Genomic DNA, 19,542 nt, shown 5'->3' with positions numbered 1-19,542 from the left:
ATGATTAAAATATCTAAGTTGTATAAAAACTTATGTTCTGATCTTTTTTCAGTTGCTCATAACTTTCTTAAACAAGTTTCTTTGGGTTGAAATTTGCTGTGCTTGGTCACAGAACAGAGGTGATTTCTTTTGAAAAGTTTGAGCAAAATCATTGATCCAATTCAGTGTTATGAACATGAGGTTGGGGGAGGGGGGGAGGGAAGGGTACACTTTACGTTACCGTCAGAAACCGTACTGCTGAAGCTAGAAAGTTCATATCACATCATTATTTTGTGCATCGTCTTGAATGCTAAGTAATGAGCCTGGTTTGAAGAATGATGTTTGAGTAGCTTTGAAGTTATGATTGTTTCAATTTTAAAATTTGAGGAGTAATAGTAGAATTTTGATTAAGCAGGAATTTGAGGCAGCCCATAGTTTGAAGTTAACTAGTTTTTTTCAATCGGTAACTTACTATATGCATGGCTGTATCAGTCTTTCCAGTTTGTGTTAGCCATTTTATGTATTTATGGTAATGGTTGACAAATACATAATCATCCTTCCAGATGATGTCATGGTATCCTCTTGCAATGAGGATACGCCTCTAGGGGAGTGGACCCCATTTATTAGGAAGAGACAGGTAATAGTAATGGGGGATTAGATTACTAGAAATATAGGTAGTTTGGTTTGTGATGACTGGGAGAGCCACAGGGTGAGTTGCCTGCCAGGTGCGAAGGTTGTGAATCTCTCAAGATATCTAGATAGACTTATGTGCAGTGCTAGGGAGGAGCTGATGATTGTGGTTCCAATGACATAGGGAAAGATAGGAGAGAGATCCTAGAGGCTAAATTTAGGCTGCTAAGTAAGAGATTAAACTCCAGGATCTCCATGGTAGCATTCTCTGAAATGCTTCCAGTTCCACACGCGTTGCCAGTTAAACAGGCAGAACTGCAGGGTCTCAATTCATGGCTGAGATGATGGTGTTTGGAGAAGGGATTTAGATGTATTAAAAACTGGGGAACTGTTTGGGAAAGGAGGAGCCTGTACAGGAAGGATAGGCTCCACCTAAACCAAAATGGAGCCAGACAGCTGGCATGTAAAATTAAAAAGGTCATAGAAGATTTTTTTAATCAAAAGACTGGGGAAAGCCAACATGCACCTTTGTATTTAGACTTCTAGCATTTGAATACAACCACTTATAAAATGTGTCAATATTTAGATGCATGAAGTTGAGTGCCTGGTATTAAATGAGGATATTGATAGAACAGGCATCACAAAAACTTAGTAGAATGATGATAAACAATGGGACATGGTAATACCACATGAAAATATATAGAGGTGATTGAGTAGGTTGTGCTGCTGGAGTTGTGGAATTATATGTGAAAGAAAGCATAGCGTCAAATATAGTAAAAATCTTAAATGAATCACAGTGTACCGTAGAATTTCTAAGGATAGAAATTCCATGCTTGAATAAAAAGAGTGTAGCAGTAGGAATATACTAACGACAACCTGACTAGGATGGTGACAGTAATTGTGAAATGCTGAGGGAGATTAGAGAGACTACAAAAACAGGAAATTCAATAATAATGGGTGATTTCAACTACCCCCATGTTGCCTGAATATGTCACCTCAGGATGGGATGCACAGATAAAATTTCTAGACACCATTAATGACTGTTTCTTTTAGAAGCTAATCCTGGACCCCACAAGGGGAGAGGCAATTCTTGATTTAGTCCTAAGTGGTGCACAGGATCTGGTCCAAGAGGGGAATATACCTGGACTGCTCAGTAATAGCAACCATAATGTAATTAAATTTAACATTCTTGGGGGGAGATGGGAGGAGAATACCAAAGAAACACACCACAGTAGCATTTAACTTCCAAAAGGGGAACTCCACAAAAATGAGGAATCTAGTTAAATGGAATTAAAAAGTCACAAGAATGAAATGCCTGCAAGCTGCATGGAAACTTTATAAAAACACCATAATAGGGGCTCAAACTAAGTGTGTACCCCAAATAAAAAAAAGCAGTAAGAGAACCAAAACATGCCACCATAGCTAAACAACAGAGAAATGGCAGTTAGAGACAAAAAGGCATCCTTTAAAAATTGGAAGTCAAATCCTACTGAAGAAAACAGAATGGAGCATAAACTCTGGCGAGTCAAGTATCAAAGTATAATTAGGCAGGCCAAAAAAGAATTTGAAGAACAAGTAGCAAAAGACACAAAAACTAACAGCAACAAAATTTTTAAGCACTTAAGAAGCAGAAAGTCTTCCAAACAATCAGTGGGGCCACTGGAAAATTGCGATGCCAAAGGAGCACTCAAAGAAAATAAGGCCATTGCGGAGAAGCTAAATGAATTCTTTGCATTGGTTTTCACTACAGAGGATTTGAGGAAATTCCCACACTATTTTTTTTTAGGTGACAGATATGAGGAACTTTCCCAGATTGAGGTGTCAATAGGGGAGGTTTTAGAACAAATTGATACAGTTGACAGTACTAAGACACCAGGACCAGATGGTATTCACCTAAGAGTTCTGAAGGAATTCAGGTATGAAATTGCAGAACTACTAACTGTGGTATGTAACCTATTACTTAAATCAGCTTCTGCACCAGATGATTGGAGGCTAGCCAATATAACACCAATTTTTAAAAAGGCACCAGAAGGAATCCTGGCAATTAAAGGCTAATAAGCTGAGCTTCAGTTGCGGGCAAAAAATTGATATTAAAGTAAAAACAGAATGATCAGATTCATAGATGAACAAAATATATTGGGGGAAAGTCAACATGGCTTTTGTAAAGGAAAATCATTCCTCACCAATCTATAAGAATTCTTTGAGGGTGTCAGAAGCATGTGAACAAGGGTGATCCAGTTGGTATAGTGAATTTGGACTTTCAGAAAGCCTTTGATAAGGTCTATCACCAAAGGCTCTTAAGAAAAGTAAGCTGTCATGGGATAAGAGGAAAGGTCCTTTCATGGATCAGTAACTAGTTTAAAGATAGGAAACAAAGGTTAGGAATAGGGCTGTCGATTAATCGCAGTTAACTCACGCAATTAACTAAAAAAAATTAATCGCAGTTTTAATTGCACTGTTAAACAAGAGAATACCAATTGAAATGTATTAAATATTTTGGATGTTTTTCTACATTTTCATATATATCTTGTATTCTGTGTTGTAATTGAAATCAAAGTGTATATTTTAATTACAAATATTTGCACTGTAAAAATAATAAATAGAAGAAATAGTATTTTTCAATTCACCTAATACAAGTACTGTAGTGCAATCTCTTTGTCCTGAAAATGCAACTTACAAATGTAATTTTTTTGTTACATAACTGTACTCAAAAAACAAAACAATGTAAAACTTCAGAGCCTACAAGTCCACTCAGTCCTAATTTTTGTTCAGCCAATTGCTAGACAAATAAATTTGTTTACATTTACAGGAGATAATGCTGTCCTCTTCTTATTTACAATGTCACCAGAAAGTGAGAACAGGCATTTGCATGGCACTTTTGTAGCCAGCATTGCAAGGTATTTATGTGCCAAATATGCTAAACATTCATATGCCCCTTCATGCTTCAGCCACCATTCCAGACGACATGCTTCCATGCTGACGACGCTCATTAAAAAATAATGCGTTAATTACATTTGTGACTGAACTCCTGCTGGAGAATTGTATGTCCACTGCTCTGTTTTACCCGCATTCTGCCATATATTTCATGTTATGGCAGTCTTGGATGATGACCCAGCACATGTTGTTTTTCGTTTTAAGAACACTTTCACTGCAGATTTGACAAAACACAAAGAAGGTTCCAATGTGAGACTTGTAAAGATAGCTACAGCACTCGACCCAAGATTTAAGAATCTGAAGTGCCTTCCAAAATCTGAGAGGGATGAGGTGTGGAGCATGCTTTCAGAAGTCTTAAAAGAGCAACACTCCAATGCAGAAACTACAGAACCCAAACCACTAAAAAAGAAAATCAACCTTCTGCTGGTGGCATCTGACTCAGATGATGAAAATGAACATACATCGGTCTACACTGCTTTGGATGGTTTTCGAGGAGAACCCGTCATCAGCATGGATGCATGTCCCCTGGAATAGTGGTTGAAGCATGAAGGGACATATGAATCTTTAGCGTATTTGGCACGTAAATATCTTGTGACACCGGCTACTGCAGTGCCATGCGAACGTCTGTTCTCACTTTCAGGTGACATAAACAAGAATGCGGGGAGCATTATCTCCTGCAAATATAAACAAACTTGTTTGTCTGAGCGATTGGCTGAACAAGAAGTAGGACGGAGTGGACTTGCAAGCTCTAAAATTTTATATTGTTCTATTTTTGAATGCAGTTGTTTGTACATCATTCTATATTTGTAAGTTCAACTTTCATGATAAAGAGATTGCACTACAGTACTTAGGTGAATTGAAAAATACTATTTCTTTTGTCTTTTTACAGTGCAAACACTTGTAATCAAAAATAAAGTGAGCACTGTAAACTCTGTATTCTGTTCTGTAATTGAAATCAGTATATTTGAAAATGTAGAAAAATATTTAAATAAATGGTATTCTATTATTGACAGTGCGATTAATCGCATAGTTAATCACGATTAATTTTTTTAATCGCTTGACAGCCCTAGTTAGGAATAAATTATCAGTTTTCACAGTGGGGAGAGGTAAATAGCGAGGTCCCCCAAGGATCTATACTAAAACTGTTTAACATATTCATAAATGATCTGGAGAAAGGGGAAACAGTGAGATGGCAAAGTGTGCAGACAATGCAAAATTATTCAAGATAGTTAATGCTGTGTTGTAGGCATGTTGATCTCAGGATATTAAGAGACAAGGTGGGTGAGGTAATATCATTTATCGGATCAAGTTTTGTTGGTGAGAAAGATAGTTTGGATAGTTAAGTCCAAAGTAGACTCTGAAGAGTTACAAAGGAATCTCACAAAACTGGGTGACTTGGCAATAAAAGGGCAAGGTAAAGCACACTGGAAAATAATACCAACTATACATACAAAATGATGGGGATTAAATTAGCTGTTACTACTCAAGAAAGAGATCTTGGAGTCATTGTGGTAGATAATTCTCTGAAAACATCTGCTCAATGTGTAGAGGCAGTCAAAAAAGCTAACAATGTTAGGAACCATTAGGAAAGGGATAGATAAGACACAAAATGTCTTAATGCCACAATATAAATCTATGGAACGCCCACATCTTGAATACTGCATGAAGTCCTGGTCACCCCATTTCAAAAGAGATATATTAGAATTGGAAAAAGTAAAGAGATGGGGAAGAAAAATTATTAGGAAGGAACTGCTTCCAGATAAGGAGAGATTAAAAAGACAAGGACTGTTCAGCTTTGAAAAAAAGACAGCTAAGGGGCATATGATTGAGGGCTCTAAAAGCATGATTGGCATGGAGAAAGTGCATAAGGAAGTCTAATTCACCCTTTCCCATAACACAAGAACCAGGGTTCACTGGTACCAGCCACCATCAGAACCCGGGATACTGGGCTAGACAGACCATTGGTCTGACCCAATATGGCCGTTCTTATTGAATTTTTCAGACTTAACTCTGCATTTCCTGAATTCTGAGCCGTTGATTTCTCAGCCGTTGATTTCTCAATCCCAATGTTGAATTGATGCTAGTGTTTTGCTGATAATATTCATATATTTTAGTAAAAATCCATGAGGGAACATAAACATAGTTAAGAATAGCAACCTTATCATGACCTAACGTGCTGCAAATACAAAATGAGCTATAGTTATTAATAAAATAATAATTTTGACCCATTGGAATTTATACTACTAATTAAATCATTTTGAACCTGTACTGCCATGAACTTCTAGGTCACATGGACAAAATCACAGCAGTTGCAGAAACATAAAAGGATCTTACAATTGTGACAGTGGCTCAGGATGGTACTTTGAAATTCTGGGATTTGAGTGCTAGAAAAGCCACCTTTACTCTGCATGGTGTTGGGAAGAATATTGACTCCATTGCTGTATGTCTGGACAATAGGCTGGTGGCAGTAACTGAAAACAAGTCCTTTACAGTCTGGGACCTTTCCTTGGAAAAAGTGATCTATACAGCTGGTGATTTTCTGGACACACCAATACTGACATCTACAATGAATGGGCAACTCCTTTTAGTTTTTTTTGATGGCAGCCAGTTAGTCAAGGTGAGATTTTTTTGAATGTTCTTTGAATGAAAGATGACAGCTTGTATTTCAGGAACACTTAACAGACATTCCTTAGGCATTTTACAAAAAGTATTTGTTCAGGCAGTAACAAAGAACATTAACATTTTTAAATAACATACCAAAGATTTTCCAGCTGTAGTCATCTAGATGATCCTTTCATGGTGGTCCAGAGAATTAAACATTTTGAGAGTCGTGAAAGATTGGCATGCCTGTAACTGGTATGAGCATGAGACCATCTTTTTCTTATTAAGTGGTCCACAGAATGAAAAATCTGAACGCCTGTAATAAATGAACTATAGTTTTTTTAAAAAAGAAAAGCTAAAAATACGTATACCAAACTTTCAGCTTTATATGGCTCTATGTGTTCTAGAAAGTGAGAGCTCCTTGAAATGATTTAGAAGGCATTTTGGAGATCCTCTTGAAAACTTGTAGGCATTCAGAGTAGTTACAATATTTATTCAGAACTTACAAGTCAATGGAAAGTGTGAATGAGTTGATGACAGAGTGTACATATTTTTAAAATTTAGTCTCTCCTGTAAGTGTTGGGATGCTTATCAACTAGAGTTAAAAGTAGATTTGAATAAAATAGACATATAGCATATGGACTTGAAGATGGATGGACAGTTAGATAATCTTAATGGAAAGAAACTGTAAGCCACTGTAATTCAGACAAAATGTAAATTTGAGAGGTGCAGGAGTCTGTGCTGATAGGTTCTCTGAGGTAGCCCTTGACAGGCGTAGATAAATGTTAGAGTGACAGTGTAATAATACCTCATCACTATTATGGCACTGTTCATCTTAAACACACTTTAAATTATTAGCTAAATTAATCTTCTTAATATTCCTGTGAAGTGGAGGAAAGTTGAGGTAGAGAAGTTTAGTGACTTGACCCTACATATACTTGCTACAATAACCCTGATCATAGGAAAAGAACTATCTGAACAAACTTGCAATATTTATAATATAATTCAAAATCCCTACATAAGAACATAAGAATGGCCATACTGGGTCAGACCAATGGTCCAACTAGCCCAGTATCCTGTCTTCCAACAGTGGCCAGTGCCAGGTGCATCAGAGGGAGTGACAGAACAGGGTAATTTGTCAAGGGATCCGTCCCGTCATCCAGTCCCACCTTCTGGCAGTCAGAGGCTTAGGGATACCCAGAGCATGGTGTTGCGTCTCAGACCATCTTGACTAATAGCCATTGATGGACCTATTCTCCATGAACTTATCTAGTTCTTTTTTGAACCCAGTTATACTTCTCGCCTTCACAACATCCCCTGATAACTAGTTCTACCAGCTGACTGTGTGTTGTGTGAAGTAGTACTTCCTTTTGTGTGTTTTAAACCTGCTGCCTATTAATTTTGTTGAGTGACCCCAGGTTTTTTTTGTTATGGGAAGGGATGAATAACACTTCCTTATTCACTTTTTTCACACCATTCATGATTTTTGATCATATTCCCCTTTAGCTGTCTCTTTTCTAAGATCAAGTTTGTCTTTTTAATTTCTTCTCATATGGAAGCTGTTCCATACCCATAATCATTTTTGTTCATAGAATATCAGAGTTGGAAGGGACCTCAAGAGGTCATCTAGTCCAACCCCCTGCTCAAAGCAGGACCAATTCCCAGCTAAATCATCCCAGCCAGGGCTTTGTCAAGCCGGGCCTTAAAAACCTCCAAGGAAGGAGACTCCACCACCTCCCTAGGTAACGCATTCCAGTGTTTCACCACCCTCCTAGTGAAATAGTTTTTCCTGATATCCAACCTGGACCTCCCCCACTGCAACTTGAGACCATTGCTCCTTGTTCTGTCATCTGCCACCACTGAGAACAGCCGAGCTCCATCCTCTTTGGAACCCCCCTTCAGGTAGTTGAAGGCTGCTATCAAATCCCCCCTCATTCTTCTCTTCTGGAGACTAAACAATCCCAGTTCTCTCAGCCTCTCCTCATAAGTCATGTGCTCCAGACCCCTAATCATTTTTGTTGCCCTCCGCTGGACTCTTTCCAATTTTTCCACATCCTTCTTGTAGTGTGGGGCCCAAAACTGGACACAGTATTCCAGATGAGGCCTCACCAATGTCGAATAAAGGGGAACGATCACGTTCCTCGATCTGCTGGCAATGCCCCTACTTATACAGCCCAAAATGCCATTAGCCTTCTTGGCAACAAGAGCACACTGTTGACTCATATCCAGCTTCTCGTCCACTGTGACCCCTAGGTCCTTTTCAGCAGAACTGCTACCTAGCCATTCGGTCCCTAGTCTGTAGCAGTGCATAGGATTCTTCCGTCCTAAGTGCAGGACTCTGCACTTGTTCTTGTTGAACCTCATCAGGTTTTTTTCTGCCCAATCCTCTAATTTGTCTAGGTCCCTCTGTATCCGATCCCTACCCTCTAGTGTATCTACCACGCCTCCTAGTTTAGTGTCATCTGCAAACTTGCATAGAGTGCAGTCCACACCATCCTCCAGATCATTAATAAAGATATTAAACAAAACCGGCCCCAGGACCGACCCTTGGGGCACTCCACTTGAAACCGGCTGCCAACTAGACATGGAGCCATTGATCACTACCCGTTGAGCCCGACGATCTAGCCAGCTTTCTATCCACCTTACAGTCCATTCATCCAGCCCATACTTCTTTAACTTGGTGGCAAGAATACTGTGGGAGACAGTATCAAAAGCTTTGCTAAAGTCAAGAAATAACACATCCACTGCTTTCCCCTCATCCACAGAGCCAGTTATCTCATCATAGAAGGCAATTAGGTTAGTCAGGCACGACTTCCCCTTCGTGAATCCATGCTGACTGTTCCTGATCACTTTCCTCTCCTCCCTTGAGGACCTGCTCCATGATTTTTCCAGGGACTGAGGTGAGGCTGACTGGCCTGTAGTTCCCCGGATCCTCCTTCTTCCCTTGTTCTCCTTGTCCGTACTTTTCCCAATTCTAATATATCATTTTTTTAGATGGGGCAACCAGAACTGCACACAGTATTCAAGGTGTGGGCGTACTAAGTATTTATATAGTGGCATTATGATATTTTCTGTCTTACTATCTATTCCTTTCCTAATGGTTCCTAACATTCTGTTCGCTTTTTTGACTGCTGCTGCACATTGAGCAGCTGTTTTTAGAGAACTATTCATGATAACTCCAAGATCTCTTTCTTGAGTGGTAACAGCTAATTGAGACCCCATCATTTTATATATATAATTGGGATTAGGTTTTCCAGTGTGCATTACCTTGCATTTATCAACATTGTATTTCATCTGCCATTTTGTTGTCCAGTCGCTCAGTTTTGCAAGATCCCTCTGTAACTCTTTATAGTCAGCTTTGGACTTAACTATCTTGAGTAATTTTGTATTGTCTGCAAACTTTGCCACCTCATTGTTTACCCCGATTTCCAGATCATTTATGAAATATGTTGAACAGCACTGGTCCCAGTGCAGATCCTTGGGGACACCACTATTACCTCTCTCCACTGTGAAAACTGACCATTTATTCCTGCCCTTTGTTTCCTATCTTTTAACCAGTTACTGATCCATGAGAGGAACTTCCCTCTTGACTGCTTACTTTGCTTAAGAGTCTTTGGTGAGGGAGCTTATCAAAGGCTTTCTGAAAGCCCAAGTACACTAGATCAACTGGAACACACTTGTCCACATAAAAAGCAACAAAGAGTCCTGTGGCACCTTATAGACTAACAAATGTTTTGGAGCATAAGCTTTCGTGGGTGAATACCCACTTCGTCAGACGCAAGACACTTGTCCACATGTTTGTTTGACTCCCTGTGCATGAGAACACCATCATTGCCATAGTTTATGAACAGGAGTATATGATGGGGTTGTCTGGACTCAATGACCCAGGAGGACCTTTTCAATCCTATGTTCCAGACCAGTGACCAATCTAATCCAGTATCATCTCTTTGACAGCAGCTGGTTCCAGATGCTTCAGAGGAAGGTGCAGAAATCCCCATAATGGAATAACTTGCTCATAGATGAAGTTCCTTCCTAACTCCCATCAGTTAGTAATTGTTTTATGTTCTGAAGCAAGAGGTTTAAATATCCCTTATAAATGTTTTATCCTATCTAATGGAATCCTATGGATGTTCTCAGTGTCAATATTTCAAAATTTTAGGCAGGAAGATTTATTTCTAAATTTAGTTTATCAATCAAGTTAACAGCCCCAGTTAAGTAAAGGGGCAATGAATAGTCAATAGAACTTGTCTATTTTTGTTTCTTTGTGGAAAATTTTCAGCAAAAGTGTTTAAATGGAAAATGGTCTTCCAGCTATAGTGGTGAGAAAGAGAAATGTACAAAATGCAGAAAGGTTGTGGTGGGGAGGGAAGCCTTATTTAGAAAAAATTTAAAAATACCTACAATCAAAAAGTTTACAATAGCACTTAGCAACCAGTTGGTGTTAAATAAATAATAATAGCAATATTGCCATGTTCTGAACAATTTCTGTAATGTACGGTAGTATTGTTTAATAAAGGGAAATGAAACAAGGAGAAAAAGTGGACCACATAATTTTTTGAAAGGGGAATTAGATTATATTTGAATTTCTCTTAGCTACCAGTTAACTAACAAAACTACGAGACCATCTCTCTCACTATGAATTTTGTGTTACTTTTTTCTCCCTTCCTAATTATTTCAGCCAGTTTTTCACTTCTCTTCTGACCGTGGATTTCTCCTCCATTTTCATTTCAATCTCTTTCTGCCCCCTTCCCTTTTTTCCCCTCCAGTTTCTTTCTATTTATTGTTTGAAGTTCCTTCTCCCCTCTCACTTTTTGGGGTCCTATTGCAGGGTTCCTATTTTTCTCCTTTTACATCCTCCCAACCCCCTCAGAACTTCAGTTGTTTTATGTTCTGAGGCTGGGAAGAGGAAAGGAGTATAGCAGGACACTAGGGAGATGTATTCATTTGTGTGTTTGATTATACACCTGTCATATTATTTCAGGTTTTTGATCTGACTGACTCATGCCAGCTGCTCCATCAAGTGCACATTTCTTCAGCGGATATTCCTATACACAAGGATCACTCCATTTTGGTATCAAGGAATTCAGTGAAAGATTATGTTCTCTTTGCTTATAAGTTAGTAAGAAAGTATCTTAGCACATGAACACGACTGACTGAAATTCCTCCTCAAAATTCAGTGCTCTTGCCTGCCTTCCATCACTACATTTCTGTTTCAGAAATGTCTGCTCTGGCTCTCTCTATACTTGTTTTTATTGTCATTAAATAGTTTGAATTGTATTGGGAATTAAATGAACAGGAGCCTTTTATAGGCATGGCCTCTCATCTTGCACACTGTCATCCCCAATGATTTGAAGTGTATATTCCTCCACTAAGTAGCTGTTGTAAGGACCCCCTCCAAAAAAAAAATTGAAGTGCTTCAGTATGTGAGGATGCACTTTCTTCTGGTTTCAGTATCCCAGTATAGCATGCAGCTTCTTACAGTTGCCTGGGTCAGCTAGACTGCCAAGCTGAAAACCTGGAATAGAGCGCATACATCTGAGAGCAGGATTTGTGCTAAAGCGGGACGGACGCTTTCTTGCCAATTAGAAGTTGCATAACAAATGAGACAGCACAGACTCAGGCAGGGAAAGCCATAGTTAGCTAATCTGAGGGCATTCTTTGACAATAGTGTAGTCATGAAGTATAGGAGAAAGCCAGTGAATGCCACCTACTTAGATTTTTAAACAGCATTGGAAAATATTCTACATCAAAGACTTAAGGCTAAGGTACAGTCATACAACGTGGAGTAAAATAAGGTGTTAAGCAGAAGACTGGTTTAAGACTAGGGGATACAGTAACTCCTTGCTTAACATTGTAGTTATGTTCTTTAAAAATGCAACTAAGTGAAATGATGTTAAGTGAATCCAATTTTGCAATAAGAATTAATGTAAATGGCGGGGCTAGGTTCCAGAGAAATGTTTTTTTGCCAAACAAAAGAGATTAGATACATATACAGTTTTAAACAAGTTCTAACCAGAGGATTGTCTGGGGACCAGCTCATGAGCTCCCTGAGCTTCTCCTAAAGCAACCGTGTTGGTATCAGGTGGGATATTTCCCAGGGAATGTCTTGCTGCATGGCTGCGCAGGCACCAACATTCCAAAGGGCCAGGAGGTTGCTCAACCCTCGGCCTGTCCCCACTGCACCTCTTCCCCCAAGTCCCCACTCCGCCTCTTTTCTACCCTCTCCTCCGAGCATGCCATGTCCTCGCTCCTCCCCCCAGCCTCCTGAACGCTGCAAAATAGCTGATTGCAGTGGGCGGGAAGTGAGGGGGAGGCGCTGATCCGCTGTGCCCACTAGCAGATGGGAGGCGCTGGGAGTGGTAGAGGGGAGCTGATAGGGGGGCTGCCGGCCCACCCTGGTTTCAAGCCCCCTCCCGCTAGCACTGACAGGCTGCTCTTCCAGAGAATCCCGCAAGTAGTGGACAAAGTACTCATCTAGTTCAGTGATACTCAGACTGAGGCTTGCAAGCGGCTCTTTAATGTCTCTCATGTCTCTTTGCAGCACATGATATTAAAACACTGTGATTTAATTATTACATAATCATTTCACTATGTTACTAACCAATTGTAGTTGATAAAATAATACTTGGTCAGTCATTTTGCTGTGAGGATAATATTACATATATATATAAACTAAATATGAACATATAGTACTACAGTAAATGAAACAATGAATTCACACTTCCGTCTCTCTTTTGGGTAATGTCGATCACTAATTTGGCTCCTGAACCACTGAAGTCTGAGTATCACTGATCTAGTTGGTTCTCAAAGTATGGGCCCAGTTCTTCTCTCATATGCCTGTTTGCACCTCCCTCTATGTTGCTTGTGGACATCTGTGGACAGAATATGCTCCTATGTAAACATCGTTTTTGTGGGCTTTGCTTTATGGTATGGCAGAGTGAGGCTGCTGACATAACTTTTCTAGTTTCATTTCTTCTTCTCTTTTACAGGAATGGAAAAGAAGTCATGGTGTTCAGTGCCAGAAAGGGAAAAGTTGTTGCTAAACTGACAGGCCAAGAGCTAGTAGTTGAGATTCAAGGAGTAGCTGTAACGAAGGAGTACTTCCTTGTGATAGTCAGGTAGAGAATATTTAGAAAAAAAATCAAACTATGCTCCAGAGAAGCAATTCAGGGCAGATTTTAAAAGATATTTAGGTGTCTAAATAGTCAAACTCGGATTGTACATACCCTTATGTCTAAGGAGAGCTCGAGGGCCTAATTCAGCCCTATGTTAACCCAAGCCCATTTGAGTTGCACCTATTTTACACTAGGATGATTTTGGACCCAAACTTTTTTCAGAGAGGTCACACTATTTTTTTCATTTACATATTGTAAATTTAGAAATAAATCTTCCTGCCTAAAATTTTGAAATATTGACACTGAGAACATCCATAGGATTCCATTAGATAGGATAAAACATTTATAAGGGATATTTCTTCTTTTTTAAAACAACTTTTCTGAGCGTAGGACTCGGGTGTATTTTTTAGTATTTGTTGTGCACACAGTGTGATGTGTAACTCCTCCATTTACTGTAGGTGTCCCTTCATGAGACAGCGGGATATTCTACATATAGAGAGCTCTTCGGTGTTCGTACCTTCATCTATACACACACTCTGAAGGGTTGCTGCAATGACTTTATTTCCACCTTCTTTATTAATCATCTGACCTCTCATCTTGTGGCATTCAGCCCCATTCCCAACACCACTGAGATAGTACTGTGGAATCAGGATCATAAACATCTGGCCAAACTATCTTCAGTCCCTGTTGGAGGTGAGTGGCTCCATTTCTACTGATGCTTCTTATAAAGAAATAGTATTATTTTATGGTTAGATTGTGTTATACAGAAATTGTGTAAATCAGAAGTCTCAACTGTCACTATCATCCTTGCTCCTTATTACCACACTAAGCTATTGTAGCTGCTAGATTTGTAGTCTGCTTTTTGTTAGAAACCCCATGATGTGTTATGTGGCTGCATATTACTTAGAATATATGTAACAAAGACTGCACTACAAAACTTTACAGCCTATGGTAGAAGGATGACTGAGGGCTGTGAAATAAAAATATTCCCTTTTGTTGCATGATTTAAATGCTGTGCAAGTGCTTCCCCTCCTTGTCAGAAATAGAGAGGGGCATGAATCAAAAGCTCAGGCTGAACACTCCCAAACTTGGTGGAAATGTGGAACGAGATGCAAATTGAATGACTGACCCTTAGTCTCTAAAGTGTTCTAACAATCCCAAATCCAAACTCGGGGAAAATCAGAATTTCACATTGTCTGTATTTATTTTGTACTAAATTCAGGCTTGCTATAGTTTCCACTTTGCCAGTAAAATTAATTTTAATGAAGATCTAGTTTTGAGTTTTCTTAAGTTGGGTGTTTACAATATGACATTAAAACAACAGCTGTCTGTCTCTCTCCTGCTCACATCAGCTTCCCTGCAAGAACATAAGACAAGAGACAGCAGCCAATATAGTACATGTCAGGGCCCTGAGTTAGTAGAGTGGACAAAAAGGATAGATGTTAACTTTTGTTGTACATGAGGCCAGCGTGGGGTCCCAACATGCCCTCCCATCAAATGTAAGGGCCTTTTACCAAGAATGTCCAGTCCCCAAATCCCATCAACCTTACCATAGAGACAGAAAGTCAAAGTATTCCTTTTGAGCTCATTTGTCATGATAAGGCAAGCAGAGGGAGAGAGCTAGTTTCCAAGGTATCCATGATGGCACAAACTATTTAGGACTTTATAAATGGTAATCAACACCTTGCATTTCACCTAGAAGATGAACTGACAGCCAGTGCAGAGTAGAACACACGTGTAGTATGTTGTATTTGACCAGTTTTCACTAAAATGTGGGCAACTAAATTCAGCTAGACCGTCTAAGCGGCCTTCAAGGTTAGCCCCATATAGACCGCAGTTGACACCCTATATAACCTACATCATATTCTATTCCCATGCTACAAATGGTTTTTTTCAAATTTAATCTTAAATGTGTAGGCGTTTGCTCTGACCTTCACTACTGCTTAGCATTTTGCAATGGAGAGAACTACCTTTGATCATGGAACTTGGCTTCCAAGATCAATGACCAATCTTTGACTGCTACTGCAAACAAAGGAAAATTAAACAAATAGAATTCAGGAGATTGTGACTATGCAAAACTATCCCAGGCAAGTGCAAATAAGACCGTTCTTTGATTTAAAGCACTCTTCCACTGTTTTAGATCAGGCAGCCAACATTTAAAGAAGGGTGTTGGATTTGGCAAGCCACTGGTGAAGCATTTTAAAAGAGATTCCACCCCTCTCCATGCCCCCAAAATCTCTGTGCTACTTTGAGGTTGAACCTATGTATCATTTGTGTCTGAATTCCATGGTCTGATTTAGATTATACATGACTTGGGGCAGGGATCACGCCTGCCTCTATATTTGTACAATGCTGAGCACACTGAGGCTTTTAATGAAAAAAAAAAAAAAAAAAAAAGAGTATCAATCAATACCCAACTGCTTCCTCACCGAATACTTCCACAAATGTGCCTTGAGCTCACAATACCTTTAGGTAGCATAACTTTTTTGTTCTCATAACAGGCTTGTCAGTCCAAATCAGTTACTGTATATTCTCATCTGACAACTGTTTTGTGCCCTAGGTGAAATAAATTGCTGGTCCCAATCTAGTTCCCACTGTTATCGACAGCCTTAGATAAATTATGGGCATGAAAACCAAACTATCCTCTTCCTTCTAGAGGTGGTCCCTCCAGGTCAGGTCTGGGGCACGCTGGCAGAGCAATGTGGAGCTTTCACTGCTGCCACCTATGCGATCTCTGTTCTGTAGATAAACAGAGAACTTGACTCTTTTAGGTTGAATCCAGTTCCTTTCATAAGCAGTAAACTCTCTTTATTTAAAGAGGTTGTAACCCAAAGTCTCTTTAACAAATCTTCCAGACTTTAATATCTTCTCTCCCAAAAGAATGCAGGATCAATCTCAGAACCAGTAGTCTGGAAGGGCAGGGGAGGGTCCCCATTATGTACAAAGGAGAGCTCTACTATAATTCCTGTTTAATATTGTCTCTACCAAAAGTGGAGCTACTAACTGATCTCATTTTTTATGTTCTCCTAACTAGTCCACCAATTAAGACTGAATATTGCAATTACTTAAGTTTTCATTTACAGCAGTGTGGAGAGGTTTTGATTACACTGTGTTGTTAAAAACATGGTTTCAGCTGTGATCTGGGATGACTGCCCAGATTCTCCACCTGAATTCTCATTTGGTCCCTAAACAGGCTTTTTGCGTGCAAAGACTGCCACCCATTCTAAATTATCGCTATTTATGTCACTACTGATTATGCGAGATCACAACATGAAGCAACATCATGAGCCATAACTCTGTGCAAACCAAGTTGCACCTAGTAATGCCCCAAAACCTGTAATCAGAGCATCTAGGGTGAGATCCTGGGTCCCACTGAAGTCAATGCTAAAACTCCCAGTTGAGTTCAGTGAGGCCAGGAATTCCCCGCTGGTGAATATCTGCTATATGCTTGGCTAAATGATTGAAGGCTCTGCTCTGTAGGTTGATGTTTATGAACCACACATTTATTATTAATGTTGTTTTAAAGGTATGTTGTATGCAGAAGTCTGAACTCTGGAGTCATTAGTGTGGATCATAGTGAAATCAAAGTGCAAAAGCAAGGCAGTAACAGTGGAGAGAAGACTGGTGGAGAACACAGACGTTGTGCTGGTTAGAGACATGAAACTCTTTGAACTTACCTACAAAGGGATGGCTTCCTTTACAGAGGCTTCAAGACCAATTTTTCAGGTACTAAATGGAGATTTATTCAGAAAAAATAACGTGAACAGGGGTTCACTCACCACTCCGGCACCTCCTCCAGCCAATACAGGAATTATCTCTAGCAGCCAGTGCGCCCTGCTCTGGTGGTGCTCCACCCATCACCACTTCCTCCCTCCAAGGACCACGGTGTTCTCTTCAGTGACTCAGCCCTACAAATATGCCACACTCTGTGTTTCCCCCCTTCTGGAGGAAATCTCTGCAATCCCTGTCCAGCCACTTCTCTCAGTGGCAACTGCAGTCTACTATCTAGCCACTTCCCCAGTAGCAAGGGGGTGGGGGAAATCCGGGCCCACCCACTATTCCAGGTCCCAGACCAGGGACCCTGTAGAAGGCCATTGCTTGCAGCACCCTCTCCAACTCCTCAGTAGATTTCCCTGGGCCACTTCTCTGCAACCCCAGCACCCTCTTTGCCCTTGCCTCAGGGCCTCAGCCTGCAGATCCCTGCAGCCCACCAGGAGCTGCCTTTAGCAGCTAGGTCCCTGCCTGTAGCAATGCTCCGTCAGGGTGCATATTGCCTTCAGCCTGCAAGGCAGCCAGTTCTCCTTGCTCCACAAGCTACAGGAAGTGTCTGAAGCTATTCTGCCCTGAAGCTCTTCTTATAGGGCCTGTCAGGCCCTGATTGGCTGCTCCCCTCAGCCCTTCTCTGATTGGCTCCTTCCTGCACAGCCTCCCTAGGGCTCTATTAACCCTACAGGCGCCGCATCACAATGTGTTGGAGTAAGTGCACATGCACCTCTTTCAGTTATTTGTATTAAACCTGATGCTAACATGCACAAGAAGATATTTACATATATTAATCATCATACAAAGCAGACAATATAGTTTCTTTTTTGATTTTCCAGACCCTGTTAACTTATGATCTTCTGAAAAAGAAGTATATAAAGAAAAAGACAGGCATTTACATTATTTCTTGCCAAAATAACGAGTACAAGATTCTTGAGGGAGGTCTGTTATTCGGCCTCTCCGAGAATAGGTAAGAGTTCATTTCTATTACTGAACAGCTAATACATGAAGATCTAAACTGGTACATATAAAATAACAAAATCATAAGTTCATGTTCTGTATAGTTAACTACACATTAATACAATGATTGTGGGTTTCATAGTTCAGTCAACTCTCCTGCTTTTTTTGTAAGATGCAATTATGAAATATTCTCATTAGCATAGGGCAGCTTTTCTCAAACTGGGTTCTGCAGATGGGGGTCCATAGGCCCCACTGATCAACTCCTCCCTCTCCCTCCCAGCAGCTCCTGCACCCCACAGAACAGCTGTTCCCCGGCATGCAGGAGGCACTGGGAGGGAGAGGGAGGAGCAGGGACGGGGCTCACTTCGGGGAGGGGGCAAAATCATGTCCGGGGCCACCGGCTCTGCTGATGAACTCCTCCCCGCTTCCTCCCAATGTCTCTTGCATGCCGCAGAACAGCCGTTCCCCAGAGTTGACCGGGGCGTTTGGGGGAGCAGGTGGAAAGAGATGGGGAAGAGGAGGGGCAGGGGTGGAGTGAGAGCAGGAAGAGGTGTGGCAGGGGTGGGGACTTGTGGGAAGAGGTGGAGTGGGGGCGGGGCCTGGGGCTGAGCAGGGTGCTTGGGCGTCCGCGGCAGAATTTTAAATCAAAATGGGGGTCCTTGGGTTATTAAAGTTTGAAAACTGCTGGCATAGGGCATTAATACACATCTCCTTAAAAATCACTAGAAGCTTGGACTCATTGATATCTGACCTAGACATACTTGTTTCTGTCCTCATTGAAACCTGTACTGTCTCATTGACATCAGTGAGACTGCAGGGTTTAACAGATGGCAGAATTTAGCCCTGTTGATTTTGCTGTCTTTTTCCAGTTGTTTTAAAAAAAAATCTGGAAAACTTCCTGCCTTGCTGAGCTTACAGATTCAAAATGTATTCTGTATAAAGACCCATCCCCCATGGTATCTGGAGAGAATCCAGGGAGCTTGGAGGTTTCCGTCCTCTTTGTCTGAAACTGCTTTATTCTACTACCTAGAACACATCAAAACTGGCTAAAGTTGCTCCCCCAGAAAAATAAAGGGCCAACATTGATCTGAGGGGGGAAAAAGTGAAAGTCTAGTGGAATGTGCCTCAAAGTAAAGCTGAAAACTGAACATGAGCAATTCTTTGCATATATACTGCATCTGAGGTGGAAATGTGCTTCCATAATACTCAGTGACAAAACTCCCATTTACCTCAGTTTGAACAGGAATTTGTACCCCATCTTTGTGATGCCAGCCAACATCAGTTGAAAAGATTCCTTAAGGTGAATTGTATATCTTGGCCAGTGTAAACACTGACAGAGGGCCCCTGAGGCAGGTAATCTGCAGGAGAGTAGATTGAAGGGACAGAAAGTGGTCATAACCTCTTTTGTGTTGGGGGAGCAGAGGGGATGACTGCAGGCCAAAGAATGGGGTGTGTGTGTGTTGGGGGGGGTGTTACGGCACCTGGAGGTTGAATCCACACATCTCCTCAGCAGCCTCACCAGCAGGGCTGCTATGGAGCCCCAAATGAAAGGCAATACCTC

At 40.7% G+C, this 19,542-nt stretch overlaps 1 long non-coding RNA gene across 3 annotated transcripts in view; it reads right to left on the bottom strand.

Annotated features, from left to right (window-relative positions):
- Nucleotides 1-17,068, bottom strand: part of LOC135983698 (uncharacterized) — a 49,190-nt gene extending 32,122 nt beyond the window's left edge. For all 3 annotated transcript variants that reach the window (XR_010601441.1, XR_010601442.1, XR_010601443.1), the window contains exon 1: nucleotides 16,937-17,068. This is a non-coding gene — a long non-coding RNA (uncharacterized LOC135983698). The remainder of the gene's footprint in view (nucleotides 1-16,936) is intronic.
- Nucleotides 17,069-19,542: the final 2,474 nt, after the last annotated feature.

Source organism: Chrysemys picta, chromosome 5, assembly GCF_011386835.1.
Source record: "Chrysemys picta bellii isolate R12L10 chromosome 5, ASM1138683v2, whole genome shotgun sequence".
NCBI classification, from domain to species: domain Eukaryota; kingdom Metazoa; phylum Chordata; order Testudines; family Emydidae; genus Chrysemys; species Chrysemys picta.
Note: the sequence above shows the minus strand (reverse complement) of the source record. Positions and strands in the feature narration are given on the sequence as shown.